Source organism: Peromyscus leucopus, chromosome 1 (genome assembly GCF_004664715.2).
Source record: "Peromyscus leucopus breed LL Stock chromosome 1, UCI_PerLeu_2.1, whole genome shotgun sequence".
NCBI classification, from domain to species: domain Eukaryota; kingdom Metazoa; phylum Chordata; class Mammalia; order Rodentia; family Cricetidae; genus Peromyscus; species Peromyscus leucopus.
In genome coordinates, this window is record NC_051063.1 from 190,638,407 (window position 1) to 190,650,869 (window position 12,463).

General features: G+C 39.1%; 1 pseudogene; it reads left to right on the plus strand.

Annotated features, from left to right (window-relative positions):
* The window catches only part of LOC114685593, a 28,430-nt pseudogene extending 16,013 nt beyond the window's left edge, over positions 1-12,417 (plus strand).
* Positions 12,418-12,463: the final 46 nt, after the last annotated feature.

The following is a 12,463-nucleotide window of genomic DNA, read 5'->3' on the forward strand; positions in this document are numbered from 1 at the left end:
TGCACATTTATGATTTAGGAGAGCTTGGTTTTAAGTTTTTTAATTGAACTGATTGGAATATTTAGAACCATAATGATGTTTCTATTATCCTTAGGTATCACTTGTTTTATATGAGTGGTACCTATATTAAAGGTGCTTTTCATATCAGGGATTAAAATCAAGAAGAGATGTTCCTGATTCTGCCTCTGTTTTATTTCTCTGAAGTTTATGTAGCATAAAGCATGCATTTCTTTTAGCTTCACCCTTTTCTGAAAAGCACACAACTCATCAATCATGCTGGAGACCAGATGATTCTGGATTGGAAAAGGAAATCACATGCAGAATATGATATTCTCAATTTTTGGAATTTCCCGCAAGGTCTTAGGATAAATGCAAAAGTAGGAACATTTTCTCCAAATGCTCCAGAGGGCCAGAAATTGTCCTTATCTTCTCACATGATACAGTGGGCTACAGGATTGACAGAGGTGAGTTGCAACTTAACTTCAGTATTTTGACCTGTATAAATTTCAAAACATATTTCGTATGTCATGACCCTTCACTGCTCACAAATGACCCATTATATACAGACAGTGATCCCCAATATCATACCTAATTTTGCTGAATGAACTATTTATTTTCCAGTCTGCCCATTTATTTAGTATACTATATACAGTATCTTTTTTCAGGATTCTTTACATCATTATCACAGATCATCTGACAAAAGATTTATTTTGATCCCATCTTGAAAGGTTCAGTCAATGGTCAGTTGGCCTTTTGCTTCTAGGCCCCTGTCAAGAAAGAAGAGCATGACTGTAATATGTAGATGTGTTTGTTGTTTGTTTTGCTGTTGTAGAAAGGCTACTTAACAAACAGTATGGGAGGGTTTCTTTTTTTTTTTGGTTAACAGTTTAATGATATATTCACTCACTGCAGGAAGCCATGTCTTTAGGTGGTAGAGGTAGATGTTGACAATGCAGTAACAATCAGGTTGTAGAGACAGCTGAATGCTGCTGTCATCATCCTTTATTTCTTTACATTCATTTGTAGTCCAGGGCCAATAAATCGGGGTGACCCACTTTAGAGAGGATTTTTTGCCTTAACTAACCTAATCTAGGAAAATTTTCACAATAATTCTCCTATATTGGATTCCACAGTGGTTCTAAGATTAACCACTACCATGAAAGACAATATGAACCCTTACCATGGAAGAAAAAAATTATTTGCCTTTCTATCCAAGAGTCAAGAGACAGTAAATTTGTAGCCTTACCAAGACGTGCTACCAAGGACCTAAATCCCTACTTTTATACCTCACCTCATAATCTTTGAATAATTTCCCAACAAAGTCATGTTATTAGGGCCAAGCATTTACCACATGGGCCTGTGAATGGCTCACCTTAGCAATAAAACATTCAACTATCTGCATTTAGAAATATTAACATAAATAAATGAACAGTTCTGTATTCAAAAACACTCTATTAGAGATTCCATAAAACATGGCCATTTGCCTACATTCATTTTATTATTCTCAGATTCCTCAGTCTGTATGCAGTGAGAGCTGTCATCCTGAATTCAGGAAAACCCACTGAGAGGGGGAGGCTGCCTGTTGCTATGACTGCAAGCAATGCCCAGAGAATGAGATTTCCAATGAGACAGGTACATGTCAGTCATGCAGAAAACATCACAGCTCTCCACATCTGCAATGTCCAAGCAAATGAAAAATATCTATAAGTGAACTGCAATTCACATCTGTAAAGACAATCATCTTCCTCCCAACCGTCAGAAAACTACAGGTTACAGTTCATTTCTCCCACTGAAATAACATACTCTTGACATTGAAATCCATACCTGCTTTGTGTTGTTGAACCACTGTGGACATGTCTGCCTACAGAAAACCACTTTCCCACACCAGAGCAGTATGATTCATTTCACCATGCAGTTTGTCTTGGTTTCTTTTTTTTTCTTTTCCTATATTATTAACAAATTTTCTATTCATTTTACATACCAATCACAGATCCCCCTTTCCTCTCTCCTCCTGCTCTCCAGCCTTCTCCCCCAAAACCCTGCCATTTCCACCTCCTCCAAGGCAAGGATTCCCATGGGGAGTCAGCAGAACCCAGTACATTCAGTTGAGGCAGGTCCAAGGCCCTCCTCCTGCACCAAGGCTGCCCAAGGTGTCCCACCATAGGCACTAGGGTCCAAAAAACCCACTAATGCACCAGGAATGGATCCTGATCACACTGCCAGGGGCCTCCCTAAACAGTCCAAGCTAAATGATTGTCTTGCCTATGCAGAGGGCCTAGTCCAATCACTTGGGAGCTCCATAGCTATCGGTCCACAGTTCATGAGTTCCCACTAGTTTGGCCTGGTGGTCTCTCTACGTTTCCCCATCATGATCTCCATGTCCCTTGCTCATAGAATCCCTCCTCTCTCTCATCGACTGGACCCCTGGAACTTGGCCTGGCATCTGGCCGTGGATGTCGCCATCTGATTCCATCAGTTAATAGATGAAGGTTCTACCTTGGTATCTTGGTTTCTCTTCTATTGCTGTGAAAAGGCACTATGAACAAGCAACTTATAAAAGAAGACATTTAATTGGCTTACAATTTCAGACTATTAGGGTCCGTGAAGGCAGAGCAGAGGCATGTGTGGTATGTTGAATGAGAACGGCCCCTATAGGTTCATATGCTCGAATACTTGCTCTACAGTTGTGGAACTGTTTGGAAAGGATTAGCATATGTGGCCTTGCTGAAGGAGGTCTTTCACTGAGGAAGGGAATAGAGGTTTAAAAACCCACTTATCCCCCACCTTCTCTCTCTCTCTCTCTCTCTCTCTCTCTCTCTCTCTCTCTCTCTCTCTCTCTCATCTCTGCATCATGCCTATAGATCAGATGTAAGCTCTCAGCTCTTTTTCCAGCTCCATTCCTTCCTGCCTGAAGCTTGCCATGTTCTCCATCTGGAACTGTTAGCCTACAAGTTAAATTCTTTCTTCTATTAGTTGCCTTGGTTATGATGTCTCTTCATAGCAATAGAAATTTAACTAAGATAGTGTGACAACAGTTGAGACTTTACATACTGATCCACAAGTAGGAGACAGAGAAGACACACTCTGTGTGACAAGATGCTTAAAAATTTCCACAGCATCGGGCCTCTCTCAAAAGTGCCACATCTCCTAATCCTTTCCAAATAGCTCCACCAACTGTGGGCAAGCCATAAAATATATGGTGTAAGGGGGAACATATGCATTCAAACCACTGCATTATGTTCCCTGACACCCTTAGTCTTGAGAGCCTATCATAGTTTTATTTTTTACTTTAAATCAATTTTATGATAATTCTATATATTATACAATACATCCCAACCACAGCCTCCCCTCCCTTCCTTCCACCCAGCCACACCCTCTACTTCCCCTTCTTCCCTAGATCCACTGTTTTTCCAGTTCCCTTCAGAAAATGAGAGCCTCCAAGTAATATTAACTGAACATGACATAACAAGATGCAATAAGACTGAGCATAAACCCTCATGTCACGGCTGGACCAGGCAACACATAGGAAGAAATGCATCCCACAAGCAGGTAGATGAATAAGGCATACCCCCATTCCACTGTTAGGAATACCACAAAAATCTCAAGCTAAAAAAATCACAGCATGTATTCAGAAGGCCTAGCACAGATCCATGGAGCCTCCCTGACTCCTGCTCCAGTCTCTGTGAGCCTCTATGAGCCCTGTTTATGTGATTCTTTGGGCCATGTTCTACTGTTGACCTCAACCACTGTGACTCCTACAATCCTTCCTCCTCCTCTTCTGTGTGGCTCACCAAGCTCCCTATAATGTTTAGCTGTGGGTCTCTGCATTTGCTCTCATCAGCTGCTATAGAGTAAGTCTTCTTGATGATGATTGGGCTAGGCACCAGTCAATGGGTATATCAGAATATGATTAGAAATCATTTCATTGACTTCTTTTTTTTCTTTTCAGTAGTGTTTGGTCCTCTAGGTCTCTGAGCATTCAACTTCACATTCCTGACCATCCAGGCAGTGTCCAGCATGGGCTGTTTCTCATGACATGGGCCTCAAGACAAATAAGTCACTGGTTGGCCACCCCCATGAGTTCTGAGCCACCATTGCCCCAGCACAGTTTGCTGGCAGATAGTTTATGAGTGGAAAATTTTGTGGCTGGATTGGTTTCCCAGTCCCACAACTGATAGCCTAGCCTGGTGAAAGAAGATGGCTAGTTTAGGCTCCATATCATCAATAACTAGGAGTCCTCTCAAGGGTCACCCTCATAGCTTCCAGTAAGTATCCACTGCACTAGGTTTACACATAACTCCCCATAATCCATGTATTCCAGTCGTCTCTCCCCATACTGCCTCCTGCCTCCCTGTGTCCTATTTCCCTACCTGATCCCTCCTGGTATCCCCTCTGCCCTCAGTACACTATCAAAATTCTATTTTGTTTCCCTTTCCCAAGGAGATCCATTTGTCCCTTCTAGAACCCTTCTTGTTACTTAGCTCTCTGTATATGTGGATTATAGTGTGATTATCCTTAACAGCTAATATTCACTTATAAGTGAGGACATATCTTGTTTGTCTTTCTGGCTCTGGGTTTCCTCACAAAGGATATTTTTTTTCTAGTTCCATCCATTTACCAGCAAATATCATGGTGTCATTTTTTTGTAACAGATGAATAATAAGACATTGTGTAAATGTAGCACATTTCTTTATCTATTCTTTGGTTGTGGGATATCAAGACTGTTTCCAGTTTCTATTTATTATGAATAATGCTGCTGTGATGGAGCATCCTTTGGGTATATGTATGGTGGTATTTTATTTGTACTGAAATGTGATTTTATTTGTATGTTAATAAATAAAGTTGCTTGGGGGTCAGAGCTAATAGTAAGTGATAGCAGAGCTGGGTGTCTATGGTGCACACCTTTAATCCCAGCACTTGGTAGAAGAGCTAGTTAGATCTCTGTGTGTTCAAGGATACAGCCAGCATTGGAGACACATGCCTTTAATCTCAATACCATAGAAGACCTGGAGGGCTATACATACAGGCAGTGATGATGCAGTCATGTGTTTGGGTTTACAATCAATGAGAAGGCAGAATAGAAAGCCTATATAAAGACAAACACACAGGAAGTAGGTCCCTTTTTCGTAGAGGTCTCTTGGCTAGCTGCAGCAGGTGGGTAAGGCTCTTAGCTCTGATCTCTTGGCTTTCTTCTTTGCATTGGTTCTATGTTTCTTATTTAATAAGATGGTTGGTTACATCTACATATATGCCCAAGAGTGGTATAGCTGGGTCATGAGGTAGGTCAGTTATCAATTTTCTGAATAAGCACCATATTGATTTCCAAGTACTATACAAGTTTGCACTCCCACCATCAACAGAGGAGTGTTCCCCTTGCTTTGCATCTTCACCAGCATAAATAGTCACTTATGTTATTGATCATAGCCATTCTTACTGGTGTAAGATGGAATCTCAAAATCTTTTTCATTTGAACTTCCCTGATGTATAAGGATGTTAAACATTTCTTTAAGTATTTCACAGCCATTTTGGTTTCTTCTATTGAGAATTCTCTGTTTGGATTTGTACCTCATCTTTAAATTTGGTTATTTGGTTTGTTGATGTCTAGTTTCTTCAGTTCTTTATATATTTTGGATATTTCCCTGTATCTGATGTGGAGTTGGTGAAAACCTTTTCCCATTTAGAAGCTGACATTTCGTCCTATTTACAGTGTCCTTTGCCTTGCAGAAGCTTTTCAGTTTCATGAGGTCTCATATATTAGTTGTTGATCTTAGTGCTTATCCTATAGGTGCTCTGTTCAGGAAGTCATCTCCTGTGCCAATGGGTTCATGGCTACTCCCCACTTTTTCTTCTGTTAAGTTCAGTGAGTTTAGTTTTCTTTTATTTCCAGTGAGTCTGCTTTTCTGTTGAGATCTTTGATTCACTTGGACTTGAGTTCTATGTAGGATGATGATTATAGATATATTTGCATTCTTCTACATGCAGACATCCAGTGAAATCAGCACCATTTGTGGAAGATGTTTTCTTTTTTCCATTGTGTCTCTCTGGCTTTTTTATCAAAATTCAAGTGTCCCTAAGTGTGTGGATTTATGTCTATGTCTTAAATTAGATTTCACTGATCAAACTATCTGTTTTTATGCCAATACCTTATGGGTTTTACTACATAGTTGTGTAGTGCAACTTTAAATCAGGCATGGTGATACCTCTAGAAGATCTTTTATTATACAAAATTGTTTTAGCCATCCTGGGCTTTTTACTTTGTCATATGAAATTGAGTCTTGTCCTTTCAACTCTGTAAAGAATGTAATTGTGTTGCAATTTTGATGTGGATTGCATTGAATCTGTAGATTGCTTTTGGTAGGTTGGCCATATTTTATTATGTTGAACCTACTGATCCATGAGCATGGGAGATCTTTCCATCTTCTTATATAGTCTTCATTTCTTTCTTCAAATATTTGAAGTTTTGTTATGGAAGTCTTTCACTTGCTTAGTTAGGGTTACCCCAACAGATTATATATTGTTTGTGGCTATTGTGAAGGGTGTTGATTCCCTGATTTCTTTCTCAAACACTTTGCAATTTGTAAACAGGAGGGACATTGAATTTTTTAATTAATCTTGTATCCAGCCATATTGCTGAAGGGGTTTTTCAGCTATAGGAGTTCCCTGATTGAATTTTGGGGTCAATTATGTATATTATCCTATTATCTGCAAATAATGATATTTTGAATTCTTCCTTTACAGTTTGTATGCCCTTTATCTCACTCAGTTGTCTTATTTCTCTAGCTAGAACTTCAAGTACTATATTGATTGGTTATGGTGGAAGTGTACAGCTTTGTCTTGTTCCTAAATTTAGTGGAATTCTTTGAGTTTCTGTCAACTTGCTTTAATGTTGGCTATAGAATTGATGTAAATTGCCTTTGTGATGATTAAGTATGTTCCTTGTAGCCCTAAACTCTCCAAGCCTTTTATCATGAACGGATGTTAGATTTTGTCAAAGGATTTTTCAGCATCCAATGAGATGATTATATGCTATTTTCTTTCATTCAGTTTGTTTATATGGTGAATATGCTTACTGATTTTTATATGTTGATACATCCCCAATCTCTGGGATGAAGCCTACTTGATCATGGTAGATGATGTTCCTGGATTCTGTTTGCAAGTATTTCATTATTTTTGCATCTATGTTCATAAGGGAAATTGGTCTGTAATTCTCTTTCTTGGTTGACTCTTTTTGTGGTTTGGGTATCAGGGTGACTATGGCTACATAAAATGAGTTTGCCAATGTTCCTTCTGCTTCTATCTTGTGGAATATTTTGAGGAGTATTCATATGAGATCTTATTCTAAGGTCTGGGAGAATCTGTTATAAAACCCTCTGGCCCTGGGCTCCTTTTGGTTGGGAGAATTTTCATGATTGCTTCTTTTTCCTTAGTAGTTATAGGTCTATTTGAGTTGTTTATCTGATCTTTATTTAACTTTGGTAAGTTGTATCAAGAAAAATATCCATTCTTTTAGATTTTCCAAATTTGTGAAGTATGGGTTTTTATAGTATGACCTAATGATTCTTTGGATTTCCTTGCTGACTGTTCTTATGCCTCTATTGTCATTTCTGATTTTGTTAATTTGGGTGTTCTCTCTCGGCCTTTAAATAAGTTTAGATAGTAGTTTGTCTATCTTACTGATTTTCTCAAAAACCAACTCTCTGTTTCCTTGATTCTTTGTATTTTTCTCTTTGTCTCTATTTTATTGAATTCAGCCCTTGATTATTTTTTGCCATCTACTCCTCTTGCGTGTTCTTGCTTCTTTTCCTTCTAAAGCTTTCAGATATACTGTTAAGTTGCTGGTCTGAGGTCTCTCCACTTTTTATGTAGGCACTTAGTGCTATGAACTTTCCTCTTTACACCACTTTCATTTTGTCACATAAGCTTAGGTATGTTGTACATTCATTTTCATTGAATTCTAGGAAGTCTTTAATTTTTTTCTTCTTTGAATCAAGGGTAATCCCATAGACAATTGTTCATTTTTCATGAGTTTGTAAGCTTTCTGCTTTTTCTGTTGTTGTTGAAATCCAGCTTTAATCTACTGTGGTCTGATAAGGTGTAGGTTGGTTATTTAAAAATTTTGCTGGGTATAGTAGTCTGATAGTAGTCTGCACTGGCCCCCATGGTCTCTTAGAGTTTACATAACATCTGCCCTGATCCTTCTGGCTTCTGAGTTTGCATTAAGAAGCAGGATGTAATTCTACTAGGTCTGCCTTTATGTGTTATTTTCCCCTCTTTTCAGCTTCTAATAGTCTTTCTTTGTTCTCTGTGCTTAGTTATTAAGTGGCTTGGGGACTTTTTTTCAGGTTCAATTGCTTTGGAATTCTGTAGGCTACTTGTACATTTATAGGAATGTCCTTCTTTAGGTTAGGAAAATTTTCTTCTATGATTTTATTGAATATATTTTATGGGCCCTTAAGCTGGCATTCTTCTACTCATATTATTCTTAGTTTAGTCTTTTAATAGTTTCCAAAATTTCCTGAATGTTTTTTGTTAGCAATTTTTAGATTTAACATTTTTTTTGACAAATGAATTTATTTCTTCTACTATATCTTCAGCACTTGAGATTCTCTCTTCCATCTTTGGAATTTTGTTGGTGATGTTCACTTACCCAGAATTTCCATTTGCAGGATTCCCTCCATCTGTATTTTCTTTATTGCTTCCATTTCCACTGTCAGGTCTTAAACAGTTTCCTTTACCTGTTTGTTTGTATTTTCCTGGCCTCTTTGGCATTCTTTAAGGAATTTATCAATTTCCTCCAATTTTTTGTTTGACTTCTCCCCAGTTTCCTCAAGAGATTTTTTTTATTCCCTCTGTCCTCTATCATCTTCATAAAGTTGTTTTTAAGGTTGCTTTCTTGTGCTGCAGCCATGTTGGGATGTTCAGGTCTTTCTGTTATAGGATAGCTGGGTTCTGGTTGTATCATTTTGCTCTTTCTGTTGTTGACTTTGTTCTTACACTGGCATTTAGGCATCTAGGTTTGCATTGATTATACATCTAGTTGTTAATTCCTGATTTTGTTTTTGTTGAATGTGGGTTTTGTTCCTTGGTTTCTGTTTCCTCCCTGCTCTTCCGGCCTATGGAGCTCTGGATTCTGGTGACTAGGCAGTCTATTAGTCCAGTAAGGTCTCTCCAGTGGGGTTTTGTGGCCCTCATGACCTCTGGGATTTGGATAACAAACTTGCCACTGTGGTTCTAAGAACCTGTGTGGCCTCTGTATTCTGGGTACCTGCTTCTTATCTGGGATTCATAGCATCACATATCATCCAGTAAAACATAGGTTATCTGCTGAAGTTGTGGGCTGGGAAAGGGAGTACAGAAGAGGTACAATTAGTGGCTATTAGGCCAGCTCTAGGGAGTGTTGGCTAGCAGTGTACAGTGTCTTATCTTGGGTCCCTAGAACTACCCTGGACTGGGATAAAGCAGACTTTTTCTGCCTAAGGTGTGGGTCGAAATATGGAGCCCAGGGGAGGGAGTATAATCGGGGGGGGGTGTTGGGAAGACTTTAAGAAGTATTAGAAGGTATGGTATTAGAAGTATTAGTGGTATGGTATCTTACTTTGGGTCACTAGGTAGACCCTGACCTCCAGTAAAGGTGCCAGAGTTGCGGGCTGGAATATGGAGCAAAAGAGAGGGGGTGTTATTGGGAGATGTTGTGCAGGCTTTAAGGAGTGTTAGCCACCAGTGTGGAGAGTCTTACCTAGGGTCCCTAGGACCAGCCTGTCCTCCAGTAAAGCTGCCAGAGCAGTTAGATGGAATATACATCTCAGAGAAGGGGGGTGCTTCCATCCCTAAAACCAACCTGGCCTTAGATAAAGCATAAGTCTTCTGCTGAAGTTGTGGGCAGAAATATGGAGCCCAAGGGAGATAGTACAGCCTCAAGATGCTGAGCAGGCTGGAGTCTCTAGGACCAGTGAGGCTCCAGTAAAGCTACCAGAATTTTGGGCCAGAATATGGAGCCCAGTACAGGCGGTGCTGTTCTGGGATGTTATTTTTATTTATTTATTTTCTTCTGGTTTTATTCGACTTTTCCTTTATAGTTTGGTTTACAACTTTGTGGTTCTTTTTTTTATTTTTATTGTTTGTGTGTACCTGTGTGAGAGAGTGAGGTTTTTTTAATTGTTTGTTTTGTTGGGATTTTGTTTTTTTCTTTTTTAATGACAGAGGGAAAAGAATGTGTGGAATTGGGTGGGCATAGAGGTGGGGAGAATCTTGGAGGAGTTGAAGGATGGCAGAATCATGATCAGAATGTATTATATAGGAAGTAACAATGTTAATGTGGTGATATAAAGAGAAATAAATATATCAAAAATAAAAAACTGTATAGAAATATGGGCATTATCAACACATTGAAAATATAACAGAAAAATCCATAAGTACACATCATAATTCAAGAATAAATTGATAAGATACCAGGAACAGAGCATTCAAACTCTGTTCCATAAAGACATAAGAATGCATGAACAGTGCTGTATCTATGCAATACATAGATAATATTGTACAGAATAATGAGAGCAGTGTCACTGATGAAATTATTCAAGGCCACAAGAATTTAAGAATACTAATTCACTCAGGCTCCTTCAGAGAATGACAAAACTTAGAGAACACCATAGACTTTATGAATGTAGATACATATGGGATATGTAGAAGAGAACATCATTGTAGGTTAAGTATTTCAAAGGACATTCTATTACACTGAAGTTTCATGCCCTATTGAGAATGGAGATGTATTAATGAAGAGGCAATGTCAGAGCCAAATTAGGTTCATGCAATGTATATCAGTGCTCTAATGATTTATAAAACAGATATAACCGTGTCACTAAAGGTGAGGATACCATATGAGTAACAACAGAAAAAGCATTAGTATTGTTTAATTTCTGTGAGCATGAACCAGAAGATAAATTGAGTTTATTCCTTCTGTATGTGTATCTGAAACAGAGGAAGATGGTTTAGATAACATTGCGATGTTCTGAAGCAGCTAAGTGGCTTAGAATGCCAACCTTTGTTGACTATCCAAGAGAGGCCCATATGAAAAGTGGATGAGTGTGGGGGTGGGGAGAGGTCAGGGGAAGTGGGAAAAGGGGTAACTGTGTTGGTATGTAAAATAAAAATATTAATAAAATAAAATGTTAAAAAGGGGGGAAGGAGAAGCTGAGTATGCATTCATAATGATCTGCATTTCTGCCAGATGTGGATCAGTGTGTGAAGTGTCCAGAAACTCACTATGCAAATACTGAGAAGAGCCACTGCCAACATAAGACTGTGACATTTCTGGCCTATGATGAGTTCCTGGGAAAGACACTCAGCTTCTTGTCCCTGGGCTTCTCATTACTCACAGCTGTTGTTCTTGGGGTATTCCTGAAGTACAGAGATACTCCTATTGTCAAGGCCAATAACCGGCATCTCAGTTACATCCTGCTCATCACTCTGACCCTCTGTTTTCTCTGTCCATTGCTTTACATTGGTCATCCTAGCACAGTCACCTGTATCCTGCAGCAGAATATATTTGGACTTCTGTTCACTGTGGCTCTTTCCACTGTAATGGCCAAAACTCTCACTGTACTTATAGCCTTCAGGATTACTGCTCCAGGTAGAATGAGGAGGTGGCTGCTGACAGCAAGTGCCCCCAATTTCATCATTCCCATCTGCACCCTGCTGCAAGTTGTTCTCTCTGGAATCTGGCTGGCAACCTCTCCTCCATTTATTGACAAAGATGTCCTTTCAGAATATGGACACATCATCATCATTTGCAACAAAGGCTCAGCTATTGCCTTCTACTGCATCCTGGGATATCTTGGAATACTGGCCCTGGGGAGCTACCTTATGGCTTTTTTGTCCAGGAATCTGCCTGACACATTCAATGAAGCCAAATTCTTGGCTTTCAGCATGCTGGTGTTCTGCACTGTCTGGGTCAGCTTCCTCCCTGTCTACCACAGCACCAAGGGGAAGGTCATGGTGGCTATGGAAGTCCTCTCTATCTTGGCTTCCAGTATATCACTCTTAGGCATCATCTTTGCCCCCAAGTGTTACATCATACTATTAAGGCCAGAAAGGAACTCAGTTCATCACATTAGGGACAAAACATATACTATAAAGAAAAACCTTAAAACCTAGCTCCCATGTGTCTTAAAGAGATTTGAAGCATGATTGTCCTTCACTATCTGAACACTCACATATGAAATCATAATTTGGCATTTGATCCCATAGGCTGTTATTTCTTTAAGTAATCATATTAGGCTAAATGAATTCTGCATCCATCCTTTCTTTCATGTTGAGATATATCCTGCATTTTGAGTCCTCTTCTTTCATTCACTACTACTTTTGTGTTATTGATTTCATTTGCTGATGAAATCCTTATTTGTGAGTTCTTCCATTTGGATCATTCACGTATTTTATTAGCTTGATAACTGGATTCAAATAAGATTTA